Genomic DNA, 17,464 nt, shown 5'->3' on the forward strand with positions numbered 1-17,464 from the left:
CTAAATCTGCCCCCTGTCAGTTTAAAGCCATTACCCCTTGTCCTATTATTCCATGCCCTTGTAAAAAGTCCCTCTCCAGTTTTCTTGTAGGAACCCCTTTAACTACTGGCAGGCTGCTCTAAGCTCTCCCCGGAGCCTTCATTTCTCCAGCTGAACCCCAGCTCTCTCAGCCTGTCCGCATAGAGGAGGGGCTCCAGCCCCCTGATCATCTTTGTGGTCTCCTCTGGACTTGCTCCAAGAGGTCCATGTTCTTCTTATAATGAGGTCCCCAGAGCTGAAGACAGTACTGCAGGTGAGGTTTCACAAGAGCAGAGTAGAGGGGGAGGATCACCTCCCTTGCTGGTCACACTTTGTTTGATGCAGCCTAGGAAATGGTTGGCTTTTGGATCTGTAAATGCACATTGCCTGGTCATGTTGAACTTCTCATCAACCAGCATTTACAAAATGCAGAGCTGCTCTCAATCCATTCTCCACCCAGCCTCTATTTGTTCTTGGGATTGCCCTGACCCATGTGCAGGACCTTGCACTTGGCCTTGTTGAACTCCATGAGGTTCACACAGTCCCACCTCTCCAGCCTGTCCAGGTCCCTCTGGATGGCCCATCCCTTCCCTCCAGCGTGTCGATTGCACCACACAGCTCGGTGTGATTGGCAAACTTGCTGAGGGTGCCTTGATCCCACTGTCCATGTCACCAACAAAGATGTTAAACAGTGCTGGTCCCAACACCGACGGAGGAACAGCACTTGTCACCGCTCTACACTTGGACATCGAGCCATGACCGTAGCTCTTTGAGTGTGACCATCCAGCCAGTTCCTTACCCACCAAGTGGTCCATCTGACAAATCCAATTTAGAGACAAGGATGTCATGCGGGACAGCGTCAAATGCTTTTCACAAGTCCAGGTAGATGACATCAGTTGCTTTTCCCTTATCCACCACTCTGTAGCTCTGTCATAGAAGGCCACCAAATGTGTCAGGCATGATTTGCCCTTAGTGAAACCATGTTGGCTGTCACCAGTCACCTCCTTATTTTCCATGTGCCTTAGCATAGTTTCCAGGAGGATTTACTTTATGATCTTGCTGGGCACAGAGGTGAGACTGACTGTTCTGTAGTTACCTCAGTCTTCTTTTTCTCCCTTTTTAAAAATGAGGATTATGTTTCTCCTTTTTCAATCAGTGAGAACTTCACTGGGCTGCCGCAGCTTCTCAGATATGATGGATAGTGGCTCAGCCACTTCATCCTTCAGTTCCTGCAGCTCATCAGGTCCCATGGACTTGTGCACCTTCAGGTTCCTTAGATGGCCTCCACCTGATTTTCTCCTATAGTGGGTGGTTCTTCATTCTTCCAGGCCCTGCCTTCGTCTTCTACAACTTGGGTAGTGTGGCTGGAGCACTTGCTAGTGAAGATTGAGGCAAAAAAGTAATCAAATACCTCAACCTTTTCCATGTCCCAGGTAACCAGGTGTCCCATTTCCTTCTGGAGAGACCCCACGGTTTCCTTATTCTTCCTTTTATCACTGACGTATCTGTAGAAGCTTTTCTTGTTGTCCTTGAAGTCCCTGGCCAGATTTAATTCTATCAGGGCTTTAGCTTTCCACAGCTTTCTGGTTGCTCAGACAGATTCTCTGTATTCCTCCCAGGCTACCTGTCCTTGCTCCACCCTCTGTAGGCTTCCTTTTTGTGTTTGACCTTGTTCAGAAGCTCCTTGTTCATCCACGCAGGCCTCCTGGTGTTCTTACCTGACTTCTTCTTTGGCTAGACGCCATCGCTCCTGAGCTTGGAGGAGGTTATCGTTGAATATTATCCAGCTTTCTTGGGCCTCTCTTCCCACTGGGGCTTTATCCCATGCTACTCCATCAAGCAGATCCCTGAAGAGGCCAAAGTCTGCTCTCCTGAAGTCCAGAGTAGTGAGCTTGCTGTGCACCTTCCCTGCTGCCTTACGGATCTGGAACTCCACCATTTCACAGTCACTGCAGCCAAGGCTGCCCTTGAGCTTCATATCCCCACCAGCCCCTCCTTGTTGGTGAGAACAAGATCCAGCATAGCACCTCTCCTCATTAGCTCCTCTATCACTTGGAGGAGGAAGTTATCATCAGTGTGTTCCAGAGATGTCCAGGTACATAACCGTTTCATTTGCAAATCCATACAGCATATTAATTTGGAAGAGATGCGTGAGTTGATGGCTCATATTTCTGTTACGAGTGCAACAGTTTGTGACCCATTTATACTAAAAACCTGAAAGAGAACTGAAGATGCTGAGATTCCACATATATCCCTGCAGTATCTCGCTTGTTTTACAGTAATTTGATGCTGCCTGAACACAGTAGTCGACCTTTCTTTACTCCTGCTTGCAGGGTAGAACAGCAGGGATGATAAACCTTATGCTTTAGTTCAGAAATAGCACACATCAGTGAGAGCGACCAGGGTTGCACCACGGGAGAGAGTGGGTTGTGGCAGCTCAGAGCAATAGTGATTACTGAGGTTTATTATATATACAAGAAAACCATATTGCCTGCCAGAGAAATTGCACATTGGCCTACAAGCCTGTTTAGGGTTTGTTTGCTTTTTAAATCCAGGCTCATATCTAGTTTTATGGCCTTTCTCTCCTGGAAAGTGTGTTCGGTTTAGAGTCCTGAATGATTCAGTGTCCTGAGAACTTGTAATGGAGACTTTTGTGAGCACTGTGATGGTCCTGCTCCACCTGGAGCTGGTGGTCGCCGGAGTCTGCATGAGCTGAACTCACATTCAGGTTGCTGTTCTCTCCTAAAGGCAATATTGGCATCTCGCAATACCCCAAATAAAAAGAAACCCGTGAAATAACTATTTGAAGCAGAAAGGGAAGCATAATGTGTGGACAGAGAGGAAATCTCACCATGGCCACTTGAAAATTGTATTTGTGTCCTAAATTGGGGAACAAAAAAATCAAGAGTAGAAGTGACCTTGCATCCTGTGCACCCTCACTCTGACTGTCTGTGGAGGACCAGCTTTGTTCTTAGGGCAACATAGTCGTGGGGAAGGGTAAACCTCAGCACAAAGAGCATGGAAAAAAAATAATAAAGCAAAACTAGCACAGGATGAAAGCAGCACTCGGGGTCATCTGGGTGCTGGATAGCATCTGCTTTTGTGTATACAGAAGGAAACATAGCATGAGTAATGGCTCTGAAGCAGCTATGCTGGATGTTTATTGCACGGAGATGACTGGGGCAAATGAGAACATTTCCACTTTTTCAGCAGGCAGTGCACAACATGCATGACTCTCACGGTGACCACAGACCTCAAGAACAGTGGGCAAGTGCTTTTCTTCTAGTAAACTGTATAATCTCTTTCCAAAACTGTGAAGCCCAACCTCAGAGATCACAGGGATTTTGCCTGATTAAAGACCAGAATAAATTTTGGGGCCAGGTTGTCTGGCTGTTGGAGCAGCAAATGTGGGAAGAAGGGCCTCGGGCTATTTTCCTTGACATGGAAAACTTACATGACACATCATTTGATGTGTTGATTCTGTTTTTTAAACATTGCCTAGCACAGAAACCAGAGCTGGCTGCAGATCAGCTAGCCGTCAGCTCTGCCCCAAACAGTCCAACATTTCCGCCTTCCAGGGCAGGAGCTGTGCCCATCCCCTGTGTCTCTGCTGGCAACGATTGTGCTCCCACACGGGCATGAACATCTTTTCTCAGGTGTCTTCCCCACCTCCAGCACAAGCTAATCATAATCCCTGCGTTCCTCCACGAACTATTTACATGATCACAGCCAGCCTTTGGCACAACTTCTTGCTAACGCTGTAACAGTAATGGCACTCTCATAATGACTGCTGCCACCAGCTAAAACCGCACTGCAAATTATCTCACCTGGCTCAGCATCTGCAACTTGTCTCCATGGGGGTCAGCTGGGTAAACAGTCCTGCAAGACACATGGCCCCGGATGAACCTGGACTCTTTGTGGCATGTTCCAGAGAAAGCATCACATCCCTTTTGCTAGTCACAGGAAAGGTTAAATTCCACTGGACCATCACTGGCTCTGGGGCTCACCTTCATAGGTAAGAACTTGGGAGGAAAGCTTTCATCCTGAGGAACCTTGCTGAGCTCTTCTTACATTTCATATGTGAGACCGGAGACATTCCGAGGAAACAGTTCCTTGGGAGTCTTGAAGTGGCATTTAGCTGGTGGGATCCCTCTTACTGGTGCTAGTGCATGGGGAGGGACAAAACTGAGCCTGACTGTCAGGTCCTGGGAAAAAACATGCAGCTCAGAGGTAGGAAAAAAACCATAAAACTGTTCTTTCTGCTTTGTTGCTGATTTTTTTTTTTTTTTTTTTTTTTTTTTTTTTTTTTTTTTTTATCTTTGGTTTTGTCAGATTTTCTTTTCAATACTAGCATTTCAGAGCTTGTGGACAGACCTTTAAAGATTACACGAAAGGATAGTGTTGAAGTGCAGAGACAGCTGAGACTCTTCCAGTCGGAAGAATTCTCCAACCCGCACTTCCTGACAGAGGCAATGGGAGATGGCAGATGGTAGGTGGCATCTTGTTTATCAAAACAAAAACTGTGGGATCTCTTGAGATGCTGGAAAAACTATACAGCTAAAGTGAGAAGTTGTCTGTGTGCACTTACCAGCTATTTCCTCTGAGCTAAAAAACCGCTTCTGTTTAGTGCAACTTGCGGAAAAAAAAATAATTTAGCCAAGGGGAATTAATAAGGAGGACATCAGTCCTGTGCTGGGTTGGGAGATAAGGTCACCAGGGCTGTCACACCTCTTACCATAGTCAGGAAGCCCAGAGTTTTGACCCCAGAAACCATCACTGAAGGTTGGAAGGGCATTCATGCCAGCAGGTAATATGAACTCCACTGAGAACCTCATTTCTAATCATTTTAGACCACACTTTTTGACGTCCTTTTCCTTGTGTTCAGATCTGTGGCATCCAGAAAGTGACTGATATGGTCTCATATTCTCTCTTTAACATCTGAAATATTCGGAGACTATTTGATCAGAGAGACTGTGGGCCTATTTTTTTGTTTGTCTGTTTTTTTTTTTTCCCCCCACACATTAATATTGCTGAGTTCTGTAAGAAATGCAGGTTTTTCAGCATCTCTAAATGCCTAACACTATCCCAGTTTTGGCCTAGAAAGGGCAATTAATGCTATTTATTCCTTATATGTTCCCAACTCCCAAATAACCAGGGTAGCCACAGCAGAAAGATGAGGTGCTCAAGAGGCAGCAAAACTGTAGCATCCTCGTGGGAGCTGCCCAAAAACTGGAGGTGTCTCCCACAAAGAACAGTGAGAATTAGCTTCCTTTATAGTTGTGCAGTTTGCGATTGCTTCCCCCAATGAAAAATCCTGAGACGGTTAGGTAGGTAGCAGATCACTCCACATACCAAAGCAGATGTGTACCCAAACAGATGTGGTCATTCTGCCACTGGGGCAAAGCCAGAGCGGCTTTATAGATAAGAATGGAGATAAATTGGAATTAAAAAAGGTATGAGAGGAGAATTGGAACCCTAATGTTGCTTTTTCTTTCAAACTGATCTGTACACATGTCACACAGTTGGATGTATGAATAGTAAATTATTCTATTCATTTCTTACTCTTGATGAACAGTAAATTAGTCTAATAACATTTACTGTTCAATTCATTGATTGTCAGAGGGAGATTAGAGGCAAATAGCTTTTAAGTCTTTCCAGCTGCAAACATTAGAGTTGTCTAAAGTTATGATTTTTGACTGTAATTAGCTGCAGCTCTCCAGCATCCCCCCCAGCACCATCCCCACGGCGCAGGCGCTCCCCGGCTCCCTGCCCAGGCACACCCCCCCAGCCCTGCTGCTCGGTGGCAGCAGGGTCCCTAAGCACTTCAGCAAGGTGAGCTCTTGCAGCTCCCTTGACAAAGTAGATAAGAAAAATAACTATTTTTTTTTAAAATAACATTTACCCAAATGGCTTAGCAGTGCTGCACAGCAAGAACGCTGGAGAGTGGAGCGTAAACCTGAGAGCTGTGAGGCTGGGGGGGGGTGTAGGGGGGGCTGGTGTGTGTGAAGTCAGGCACTGCCACGGCATGAAAAGCCTTTCTATTCTGTGTCTGGAGGGTCTGAAGTGCTCTTACACAGGAGGACTTCACTGAAGTTGCTGTACTGACACCAGTGGAATACAAGTGTGCGAGCAAGGAGAACAAGGCCCATAAAACAGCAGAGGAGTCAAGTGAATTTAAGACGGATGCCTGCTTTGTACCTGGTGTGCCTCCTGTTTGTCATCCTCCTGCCTGTGGCTTTGGCTCTGCGCTGGGATTCCGTCCTATCAGTAGGAAGACCCTACCGGCTATTTAACAGATACAGAATTACTTGCAGCCAAAAGAAACCATAAACAGCAGAATAATTTCAGATTCTACCAGGGCTTGGAGTTATTACCTTTATCTACACCCTCACACCCCTTTTCTTTCGCAAGACTGAAGAAGTAAATAAAAATAGCCTTCTCTCGATATGCTAGTCAGGTTTTATCTCTGTTAGAGACATGTTGTGCTCACTGCAAGCTGCAGGTGGGTTGAAACACAGGCGCTTCGGGGAAATCTAGGCTCCTGCCAGCACGAGAGCCGGGCTGCAACCTCGCACCCGCACAGAGAGGCCAGCGCCGTGAGGGCAGCAGCAGCCACCCCCATACCCCTGCCATCAAAGCAGCGCCGGCCAGGGCTGGCACGCTGCTGGCAGCGTCTTTCGGACGATGCCTCTTGGTCTCTGGAGGGAAGAGAGTGGACACAAGACACCCCCGAGCTTTGGCCATGGAGCATGGGGAGCTGAGGCCATGGATTCGCTTGGGTACCCAGCGCCGCTGCTGCAGCCTGGAGCTGCACAATGAGCTCTTGGCAGAGCAGGTCCTGGCTCCTGGCACAGCGGGGCTGGGCCTGGGGTGGCCAGCCAGACCCGGTGGTGGCTATCGAGGCCCAGCAGCGGCGCAGGGACGGGCGGGCCAGCTGAGGGGCAGGGGCAACCACTGGGCCAGGTGGGACTGGTTCAGCTGTTGGAGACGCGGCTTCTGCTTTCTAAGCACGTGGGCTGGATGCGGCAATAAAGTGCCACTCACCATAGTTCAGGGGAATGGAAACTGTTACACTCTCTGTGTGCAGATAGTAGATTTTTTGGTGGAATATTCCACTAGGAAACTTGAAAAGGTATTTAATTGGTCGGAACATGTCAGGTTTGGTCTATATTTCCTTTCACCCTCATCTGGGCTGTTGGCATTTTCTGTGAGCAGTTCTCTGCTTCTTGGGGCATGTTGTTGGCCTTGCAGAGGCTGACACATCTCCTGGGTTTGGAGCATGATGGAAAGGGACTACAGGGTGTGGAAGGTGTGGGGAAGAATGGGACCATGATTCCTGCAAAGGCCAGTGACCCCTCAGCTACAGATAAGGATTAATGTCAAAGCAAGATCTACTAAAGACTTCTAATTAAAATTGCTCTGAATATTTGCTCATTTAATTTTTGTTTCCTTTCTCTCCTTCCTATATAACAACACACAGTAATGTCAAAACATCAAAACTTGTGGGAATTGGAGTTCTGACTGTTTAGAGGGGGTTGATTTTAAAAGCTTACTGTTCATGCCTTTCTTATGCTAAGGTTTTCAAATAGAAATATATACACACCTTAACAACAAAAGGCTATGATGACTGCATTGTCACCAGATGAAACTGTACTAAAAATAAATAAATGCTGCAGTTTAACATGATTCAGTAGGCAGGGTCCTTATTATTCTTCCACCATTCAAAGGAAGATTCAGTTTCAGCATAATACATTACATATCTCTGTAGCATCCCTCATTCAACTAGTGCTTCTTTCGAAGTTTCTCTTTGCTCGTGAATGTAGAGGGTTAAGAATAACCACAGGCGCAAGTGTTGTGGTCACTGATGCATATTTTTAAGTGGTAGGACACAGTGAAGAATCTTGGTTTAAGTGTAATAAAAGTGAGGTCCCGATTTGTTAATGAGGAGCATTGTCTGCTGCAGACACTAATTTCACTACAGGGTGCAGTCTTCAAACTTTTCATTCTAATTAGAATGCATTTCCATATTCTTTATCAATTTCTTCTCTTACTGAAATCTTCTCAAATGACCTTTTTTTCTTCACTTATGACTCATCCAAAGATTTTTATTTTTCCCAAAACAATCATTCAGATGCCACCGCATTTTTCCAGTAAACACGTTCAAAAATAAATGACCTTGCCAGCTCATGCCTACACAGTGGGAGAAGGGCATTAGCAGTGCAGAGGCAGCTACTAATAATACACAGGAAAATTAAGTATGGGAGAAGACCGTCATCTTCTAATTCCTTGAGCATTTAATTTTCAAATGCCCTGCAGTGGAATGTGTCTCAAGCAGGAGCTTAATGGCTACCAATGGAGTTCCAGCAGTGGGAAAACAAGTCCCAACAGAACAAGGGGCATTTTGTGCACAGAGGAAAATAGGTTATCTGCTAAGGAGGCATTTTTTTTTTCTTTCCTTCAGTCCTCTACAGCTGTGTCCAGTTCCAATTTTTATAATAAAGTAAATTATTAACTCAAGTTGACGGATTGGTTGGTGTTGGTAATAGGCTTTCAAAATGATTAGTGATATATACTCATTACCCAAATTAAAAAGCCATATTAAAACTAAGGAGAGGAAATGTAGCAGCATTATCAAAGTAATAATTTCTACTTAGTGCATATCTTCCCTGAACTTTGGCAAATGTTGAATTATGCAAGACAAACACTAATCTGAAAGCATTCTAATTAATGATGGTATTTCTTTGCTATCAAATTAAAACCAACACATTCACAGTGCATGTGACTTAAATGTTATTGCAAGTTCTTTACAGTTTGAACAAGATTGTTGATGTGTTTTAAAATATTATACCTATACCCAAGTTATCAGGCTTGAGCCATATTCTTCCCCTGCAGAATAATTATTATTGGGGAAGACTTATATAACTTAGAGTTTACCCAAATATTTGTTTTGTTATTCAGTACTTCAATCATCTCAGGAAAAAAAAAAAAAAAAGCAAAAAAAAAAAAAGCAGAGATTAATATCTTGACATCAATTACTCACAGTGCTTTGTTATCTAGGGTTTGCTATAGTTTTCACCAACTAACAGAATCAAACAGTTGCTTTCACTTTAAAGATGCTTTATAGATGAAAACACATTTACAAAACTTCTTTCAGAGTAAAACAATAATCAGGCAGCTAATTAAGCACATTGTAAGTATTGAGCGTTCAAGTTAAAGACCTGTCCAGGCTGTAACATCATTTTTACTTTGTTATTATATGCAGAAAGCTAATAAAAATATAATTTCAGAAAAAAAAAAATCCCATTAGTGATTTGCCAGAGTGAATGTAGATGTCAAAAATGCTAATCTAGAGAAGCTGTCAGGAGTTTAAATAGATTTTTCACTGACTTGCCATTCTTAATTATAGCTCAGCACCCTGTACAGGTTAAAAATGCTGGGTTCCTTCGAAACAAACTATGAGCTCCTTACCATCTCATCAAATTCTCCTTCTCTTCCTTTCAAATGGATCAATCAGATGCCAACACATAACATTTTTCATTTACATCTTTTCTTAAGCTTCCTTATCCACTGCAATTATATTTTTACCCAAACCTATCCTGAAGGGGATAGAAGAGATTTCATGGAAGAAGCATAATTGGCAATTGAGCTTGCTCTTTCGTGGGCTTCTTTTATGAGAAAAGATAGCGTTTTGTGTTGTAGAAATTCAACACTTAAATTAGGGGGTATGCTGGCTACTTAGTTAAATAATCTAGAATAATCAGGTCAGGAGGGAATAGCACACAGCTTTCACTTAATGTTTTGTATTAATTTTTCAGATAATGTAATTCTACATACTAGCCAAGCATTCATGAGTGCATCAAAAAAGGGCTGCAAACCGGAGGATTGACAAGTTGCTAATCCAATCCTCTGACTGTCACAGGGTGCCATGTAAAAGGGATCCTTTGTTCTTTAAGAGCTGATTGAGTTCCATTAGTATCCATATTCAGAGCCCTGGGCACAATATTAATGCTAATACCGTTGTTACGGAGATGGAAAGCCGTTAAGAATGAACAATAATCAGCTCACAATATCATTGGACATATTCATGCCGCTTGTAGTGTGGTGAGATCCGATAGCTCTAAACCTTTCTAAAGAGAAAACGAAAATCCAATTAACATCTTCTGTGTAAACCTCCTCGGCTACTTTCACTGGAGATGACCTTGGGCAGCTGTGTTGCAATTTTGCCAAAACCTCAATTACATCTTTAATTCAGCAGTGTTGTTGGGTTTTGCCCAAACAGAAGGCCTGGCTCTGCAGCCCGCCCCTCATGCTGGGTAATAGTTGCTCACAGAAGTTGCCTCAGCAGCCGTTGGCATGCTCTGCGCTGACCTGTAACACAGACAGGCAGCAACCAGGCTCCGGGCTTTATAAGTCCATGGGGATGTTCAAGCCAACAGTCAAGAAAACTCATTTTCTCTCCCTCTCCCACCTCCAGTCAAAATCCCAGGTCTTGATGTGCCCTTCCATCACGACTGATGTGGCTGTTCCAGGGCAGGTGGCTGGTGAGACATGGCCAGTGGCTAATTGCTTCCTGCTGACGAAGCACGTGGCGAGGGGAGGAGAGGCTCCACATGCCCCCATGTAGGGCATCACTCCAGCCCAAGGGAAATGGCAGACCCAAGCCTTGCAGCCTGGTTCCCTGGACCCAGGGTTGTCCAGTCCACGTTCAAAGGAAAATCTGTTGCTTTAGAACAAAGGTTCCTTGCAATCAGTTTGAACTGGACCTAGAAAAACTCTAATTACAAGTGAAATTTAGCCTGATGGAGAAAAAAAAAAGAGTAATTCTTCCTTGGGGAAGGACATGAATTTACCTGCATTAACTGCCCAAGGTAGGGTGAGGAAGTATCTGCCTTGAAAGAGCTCACAATGAATTTATTGTTGAAGTATTTTACTGTACTGTCCACTTGTTATTTTTTCGTTAAGCCAGAAAGTAAACATAAGTTTCACAGCCTGCCCTCCATATCTCTTTTCCTGACAAGCAGCCTGCAATTAGGCTAGCAGATATTGCATGACAGTGCACACTCACCCTCACGGCCACATGTCCACTAGTCAACGTCATCTATAGCAAGGTCTTTCCTAATCACCACGGGTGGGACTCTTAAAGGGCTGAGGATCTTGATGGGAAGAAGCACATTCATTTCCAGCCAGCACGGACAGCTTCTGGACAGAAAACTTTTCCCTTTTGTTACTGTACAATTCACAGGAAAGAGGTGAAAAACTTGTTACTGACTGTGCTAATGCCAATGAGATGTTCGACATGAATTGTAAGTTGTGTTCAACCTGAAACTTTGTTACAGCTGCTGTCAACACCACAAGTGAAGGATACCAAAATATGAAGCATTTTGAACTCTTTCTTTTCATTTCCTTTTCATTATACAGGGACGATACTGCCTTATCTCAAACACACACTTGCATATTTGCACTCTATAATAGAGAAACAGCACTACATACAGGTCCCTAAAAGTAAACACCAAATTCTGCAAATCTTGCATATAATTAGGCAGATTCTTCTGGATTTATTATTTTTTCCCCAAAGCTGTTACTGCTTGATTTGGCTGTCATCTGTGTCACTTCTGCGGAAAGATTTTCTCTGTGTTAGAAAGGGAAAATGAGAACAGCAAGCTAATAACTTGTTACAACAGTGAGATTTAAGGAAGAAAATAATGAAGGCGAGCTGCTGACAGCACTATGGTTGTTGCATCTCCTCTTTAAATGAAACAGGTCACGATCACACCCTTCGCTTTAGAGGGTCTTGCTTGAGAAGGACCAACACAGACCTTGCACCTGATGGATACAAACATCCTTTGAGTATCTGGATCTTTTTCTGGCCAGACACACACTCTTTGAATACTGGCTGTGGCTTTAGATAGAAAAGAAAACGGCTTCCCCTTAAATACCCCCAGCCCAAGACCAACAAAACAAATTCAGTCTCAATTTTATCCTTTTGATTTTAATTTCCTAGTATATTAATTTTGGCCATTCAATCTCATCGATCTATTGAGTCCACCTCAGCTGTGACCTTGATTTGATTGCTTAACTGGCTTTGCAAAGCCTGGTTGCATCAGCTCTGTAACATGCTTGCTTGATTTCTGTACGTGCTTGCTTATTCTTTCTTGTAAGATCTATAAGAAGTAAACAAAAATTATTTTACATAAGATGGCAGTTAAACTTAGAAATTCTAGGGCAAAGATAATCTCGGGTATATGCATGCCACTTCTGTCCTCCTAGTATAAACTGAATAGTTTAATCTTGCCTTGTTCAGATCTGGAAGTGTTTGAGCATTGACATGTGCCCTTCAGGAAAGCTTTCTAGTTTAACAGATCACTGTCCAGTAACAGCTTGGCTGGGGCATGAGCTCTCATTTTCTTCAGATGACTGCTGTGGGGGTTGTTTCTGCTGGTAGAAGCAGAGTAAGGAACAGCCGATGGCAATATCTTCTGCAGATACAGTAAAACTTTCTCATACGTTTCATTCGGGATCCTATCGTTATACCTTACTGAATCAAATCTCTGATGGTGCTGTGATTTTAAGCATGCTGGTGCAACGCGCTGGCATTTCTGTGTTTGCTTCATTTGCATTTAAACAATCAAGATTTTTAATTAAAATGCATAAATGAATCATCCACCAAAAGCTCTATCTCCCGTGTTATTTATTTTTTATATTAAACCTTCAATTTGATGGATAAGCACTGTCATTGGTCATTTCTGCTAAAATGATCCCATCAGCAGTGAAATATTTGACAAATCTGATGTTAAATTTTTCATCCCTAGCTTTCAGCACTTGTGGTCCATTAAGATAAATAGTATGTCTCACACTTTTGATCTATTCTTTGAAGCTCTCCGGGACCAGCACTCTGTTAAAGAGGGAGCGGTACAGGCAATGAGAATGGTTTGAGATCCAAACACTGCTCTCCTTATGGCTTTCTTTACATAGCCCAGCACATCCACAGTGGCAAGAGTGTCCTTTACTTCTTCGTCTTCTGTCTGTGACAACTATCACTCCTTTCTGTATTTGAAGAATACAGAATTTGGAGGTTTAGTACCCATCTGTTGATGGAACAGAAAGTACTGTGAACTTTCTCCTAATTGAAACCCTTTTGTATTTTTCTTTTTATTTTAACCTGTGACAGTGTTATCTGCAGTCATCACAGAAGTTCCTACTACTTCCAGAAAACACTATTTTCCAGCTGGGAAATTTAACTCCAAGGAAAGTAATTTGTCCCAAGAACTGCATCCTAATATAGGAGAATAAAGCAGAAAACACACTCTGCTGCTAGCTTCTCTCAGAGGATTACTGTAAAACTAAACTAATAACAATGCAGTATTCCTTCAAAAACTGAAATCTTGCTCACATGTTAAGAAGCTGTAAGAGTAACAGCATCATCTGGTGGCTTCTGCCACAAAGAATAGATTAATTGATTTTTTTTGTTCTACTTTCATTTAAATTCCTCATCTCTCAGGTGAGGCCAGGTCCTGAAGGAACATATGAGAGGAAAACCAGGCGGAAAATGATAAAAATGAAAAAAGGTAGTAATGAAATCCTCAACTATACTAAAACACTAAACTGCATCTAAATATCTCAGATCTTTTTAAAAGGATTTTTTAAAGAACATCGAAACCCACCATCCTCATTGAAGTCAAGCTTCATTTAAGGCAATGCCAGATGTGGTTGGGATTTTCGAAGCATACATTAAGAACAGAAATGATGCTGCTAAAGGCCTTGAACATTAAATAAGGACTGGTGTAAGCTCAATCAAATCTTAAGACAATTCCTTTCCACCATTTTTTTCATAAATGGCAAATCCAATCCTTCCAACTCCTCCTCCATCTTCCTTTTGTATTATTGATCCTCTTAACTTTTGTCAAGGTGGCATGTAAAAATGAGGCGAACATACGTTAGTTTGCAAAAGAGTTTCAGCTGTGAACAAGTGCTATTATGATTATGACTTTAAAACAAGCTAATCCACCAAAGCTTAGACGTACAGTTAGTGTAGCACTAGGGGCTGAATCAGCCTGCCTTCGGTATTAAACCTCCCTGACCTAAATGGGCTGAAGTATTCCCAGAAGCATCCAAGCTCCTCAGTAAGAAGTTTACTGCAATCCAGATAAAGCAGAAGGGCCACACTAGCCTAAAGAACCTAAAATCTTCAGGATTAGTTGTTGCAAAGACTTATTAACCAGGCAATAAAATGAAAATTATTCCTTCTGGCTTTATTGGTGCACAATGTCTGTTTTACATTCATACAGTTTCTGTCCTATCCTTGGCAGTTGTCGTCTTTGTTGTATTCTTACAAAGGAAGAAATATCAAAACATTAATTTAAGCTGTCACAATGCAAAGGGCTGACAGTCATATAAAGAATTATCATTAAGGCAGAGAATGGAGACAAGTTAGCAAAGGAAAATTAAAGTGACTAGCTAAACAGAACCAAACTTCTTGAAGAATCTAGGATATTGCCATGACAATTCGAATTGCTCCAACTTTTTCTTTTTGTGTTTTTCAGCACTTTCCTACACAGTCTATTATCAGTCTGATGGGGAAATGAAAAAGAAATCACTTCATATATAAGCCAGTTTTAGTGAAATATGTATTTCAAAAGAGAAGATTCATCCTGTACGATTTTGTGCAATAAGATAAATTGCAACTAACATCAATCTTTGTAATTTTCCATAATTGTAGAAGTCAGACTGACCAAGATTACAGCCTGTCTAACCCTTCTTACTAATGCATACAACATAGAAATGTTTCTTTGTCCTCTTCTGGGCTTTTTTTGGAAAACAAAAATGATTCTATTCTAGCAAACAATAAGATTCCTGCAGGTGGTGGGTCAGGTTCTCAAAATGCTTTGTATATTCCTAAGGATCATTTTGATCATTTTACAAATAAGAAAAGGAAGAGAAAATAACCACTTCACTCTTGTGTTAGACTTTTCAACAATAGCTCTTGGAACTTCTTACTATGGTTCTGAAGAAAGTGAGAGCACAAGAATCTCAAGGTGTGTGTCCATGCTCAGCAAGCTGGACCCCTGCAGCCCGAGTAGCTTACTTTCTCCAGTGAACCAAACCAATGGATTCTTTTTCAAAGACAAGTTTTCAGCAGGGAGCACTACCCTTAGTCTGGTGCTGTCCTCTCATTATATGCTGCCTGGGTAAGAGGAGGATACCAAGAATTTAATGCAAAGAATTGATGAAACTCCATCTCCCATCTTCCACACAAATGTCTACTGCCTTCTAGCTATAGTATCTGCAGTGCAAATTAAGTCAGTTAGCATTGCAGTGGCTAACCGATCAGACTACTAATGAAGCATGAGTCCACAAGATTGCTTTGTACCGTAAAAAATGATAATTAATTCTCATACACATAGGCAATCATTGAGTTAGTTCAGTTAGCACATCAAAAACAGATGAAAACACCAAAGGCTGAGCAGATCAGTCTTCCCAAGGTAGATGAATGAGAGGCTTACATGACTAATGCCAACAGGACAGAGGCGCAAAACTCCCTGTGGATGTAAGGACATAAGATCCTTTCCACTTGTTCATCATTCTTATGTGCCTTTAAGTGCTATAATCCTGGAATTAGAAAAGCAGAGTGTTTAGAAACACCACAGTAGGTAGCCTTGAGGTTGTGTGTACATTCAGCGGCAGTAGGTGCTCGATTCAATAAACACCAAGACCAACCCGCCAGCATTGCCAGCCAGAGCTGTCTGGCCAAGGCCTGGTGCATCCTCACAGGGCCAGACCCTCTGCACAGTGAAGTCACACCTCAAACGTCTGCACAGATCACAAGAGGAAAAAAAAAAAACAGGGAAGCACTGCAAATCACTATTATTCTCCAAATAATTCAAATGTACATTGTGACTTGGGAAAGCAGACAAGAAAACACTTAGAAACATAATAAGTGTGAATTGCTGCAGTCACACCAAATGTGGCTTCACTCCCCTAATTGTATCAATTATTTTTTATGATTGTGATCTCAAAGATGTTAAGTTTTGCTAAGAAGATGTATTTGCAAATCGCTTTGATTACTATCTGTGAATAGCATGAATGTGTTTAAGAGCTTCTGCATATTGGCTTTGGCCTTCTAACCCCTCTTTGCAGTGTCCTAGATCAGCTGGCAGAACATTAGGCACTTTAGACACTCCTACCTGAAGCATTCAGACAGTCCTGGAATTATTTGGGCTACTCAAACGGAGAGCCAGTGTATAAGTTGTCCTTTTACTGATCTCAGGGCTTTTATGACTGCCTTTGCTTTTCACATTTCTCTCTCTCTCTCTCTCTCTTTCATTTTTTAATCAGATATGTTTTAGTGTGAGGAAGAATTTGACTATTTACTATTGTATTCTAAGAAATAAGCCTACTAGACCAAACATTCAAGGTAATTTCATTTTTGCAATAGAAGGTATAATTGAAGAATCATATTTTCAATGGAAGATGCTATCTAAAACTAGTCACTGGTATAAACCCTGGTCAACTATATACAATCCTCTTTAATATGGCCTTTGATAGTATTTGGTTAGCACTCTAGTGCAAAGCCTCAAAAAGGGCGTTGAATGAAATTAGTTTCCAAAAGAACTGGAATAGTAACAGAAGTCTCTTTCTCTGAATTAATGACAATCTTAAAATCTCAACTGCTTTGAAACAGCACATTAATCCACAATGAAAATGTTTGCATAGCATTTAAAAATTACAAACAGGATTAACAAAGAACTTTCCAAGGACAAGATATATTTGATTTGATTTTAAGACCGAAAGGAAAGTTCAGTGCCTTAACTTTTTTGTTTTTCCAAAAGAGGATAGACAGAGAAGTTATAACGAGATGAGGGAAAAAAAAAACAATGCTCCCTTCTTCTCCCCCAAACACCAATTTGAATATTGCAAAGTTTATTTAGTAACCATATATAACCATCAGAAGTATAAATCTAACTGCTTATTGATGTAGCATGATTGGCAATAGGTCTGTAACAGCATTATCAATAATCACTCTTTCCAGCCACTGCTGTAAGACAGCCTGAGTCTGTAAGAGCCTCCTGTACCCCAGAGCTCTCCAGTGCTCATAACAAGATCAATAGCAGCAACTTAACCGGCCCTAGGAGTAGGATCTGTGAGCAAGCACTTTTGGATAGTTTTTAGTTCTGCAGCTCTACAGCCTATAAAGGGGAACACCTAGTTCACCACCTTAACAATTTTGCGCCAAAGGAAGGGGAGGTGCTTTCAGGGCAAAAAGCCATCCCCTCTACCTCAGGCCCCTGTTTTGTAATGAGATGAATCAACTCCTCTATCCGTTGACTGCAGGAGAAGATTAAGCAACAAGCTTGGACTAGATAATCAAGCTTCAGAAGGCTAAAATTTAACTAGGGTAATCCTACCCAAAATATTTTGGGGCCTGGTCTTCAGCTAATCTACGTACACC

This window comes from Athene cunicularia (genome assembly GCF_003259725.1).
Source record: "Athene cunicularia isolate RWA chromosome 4 unlocalized genomic scaffold, athCun1 chr4_part3, whole genome shotgun sequence".
Taxonomy (NCBI): domain Eukaryota; kingdom Metazoa; phylum Chordata; class Aves; order Strigiformes; family Strigidae; genus Athene; species Athene cunicularia.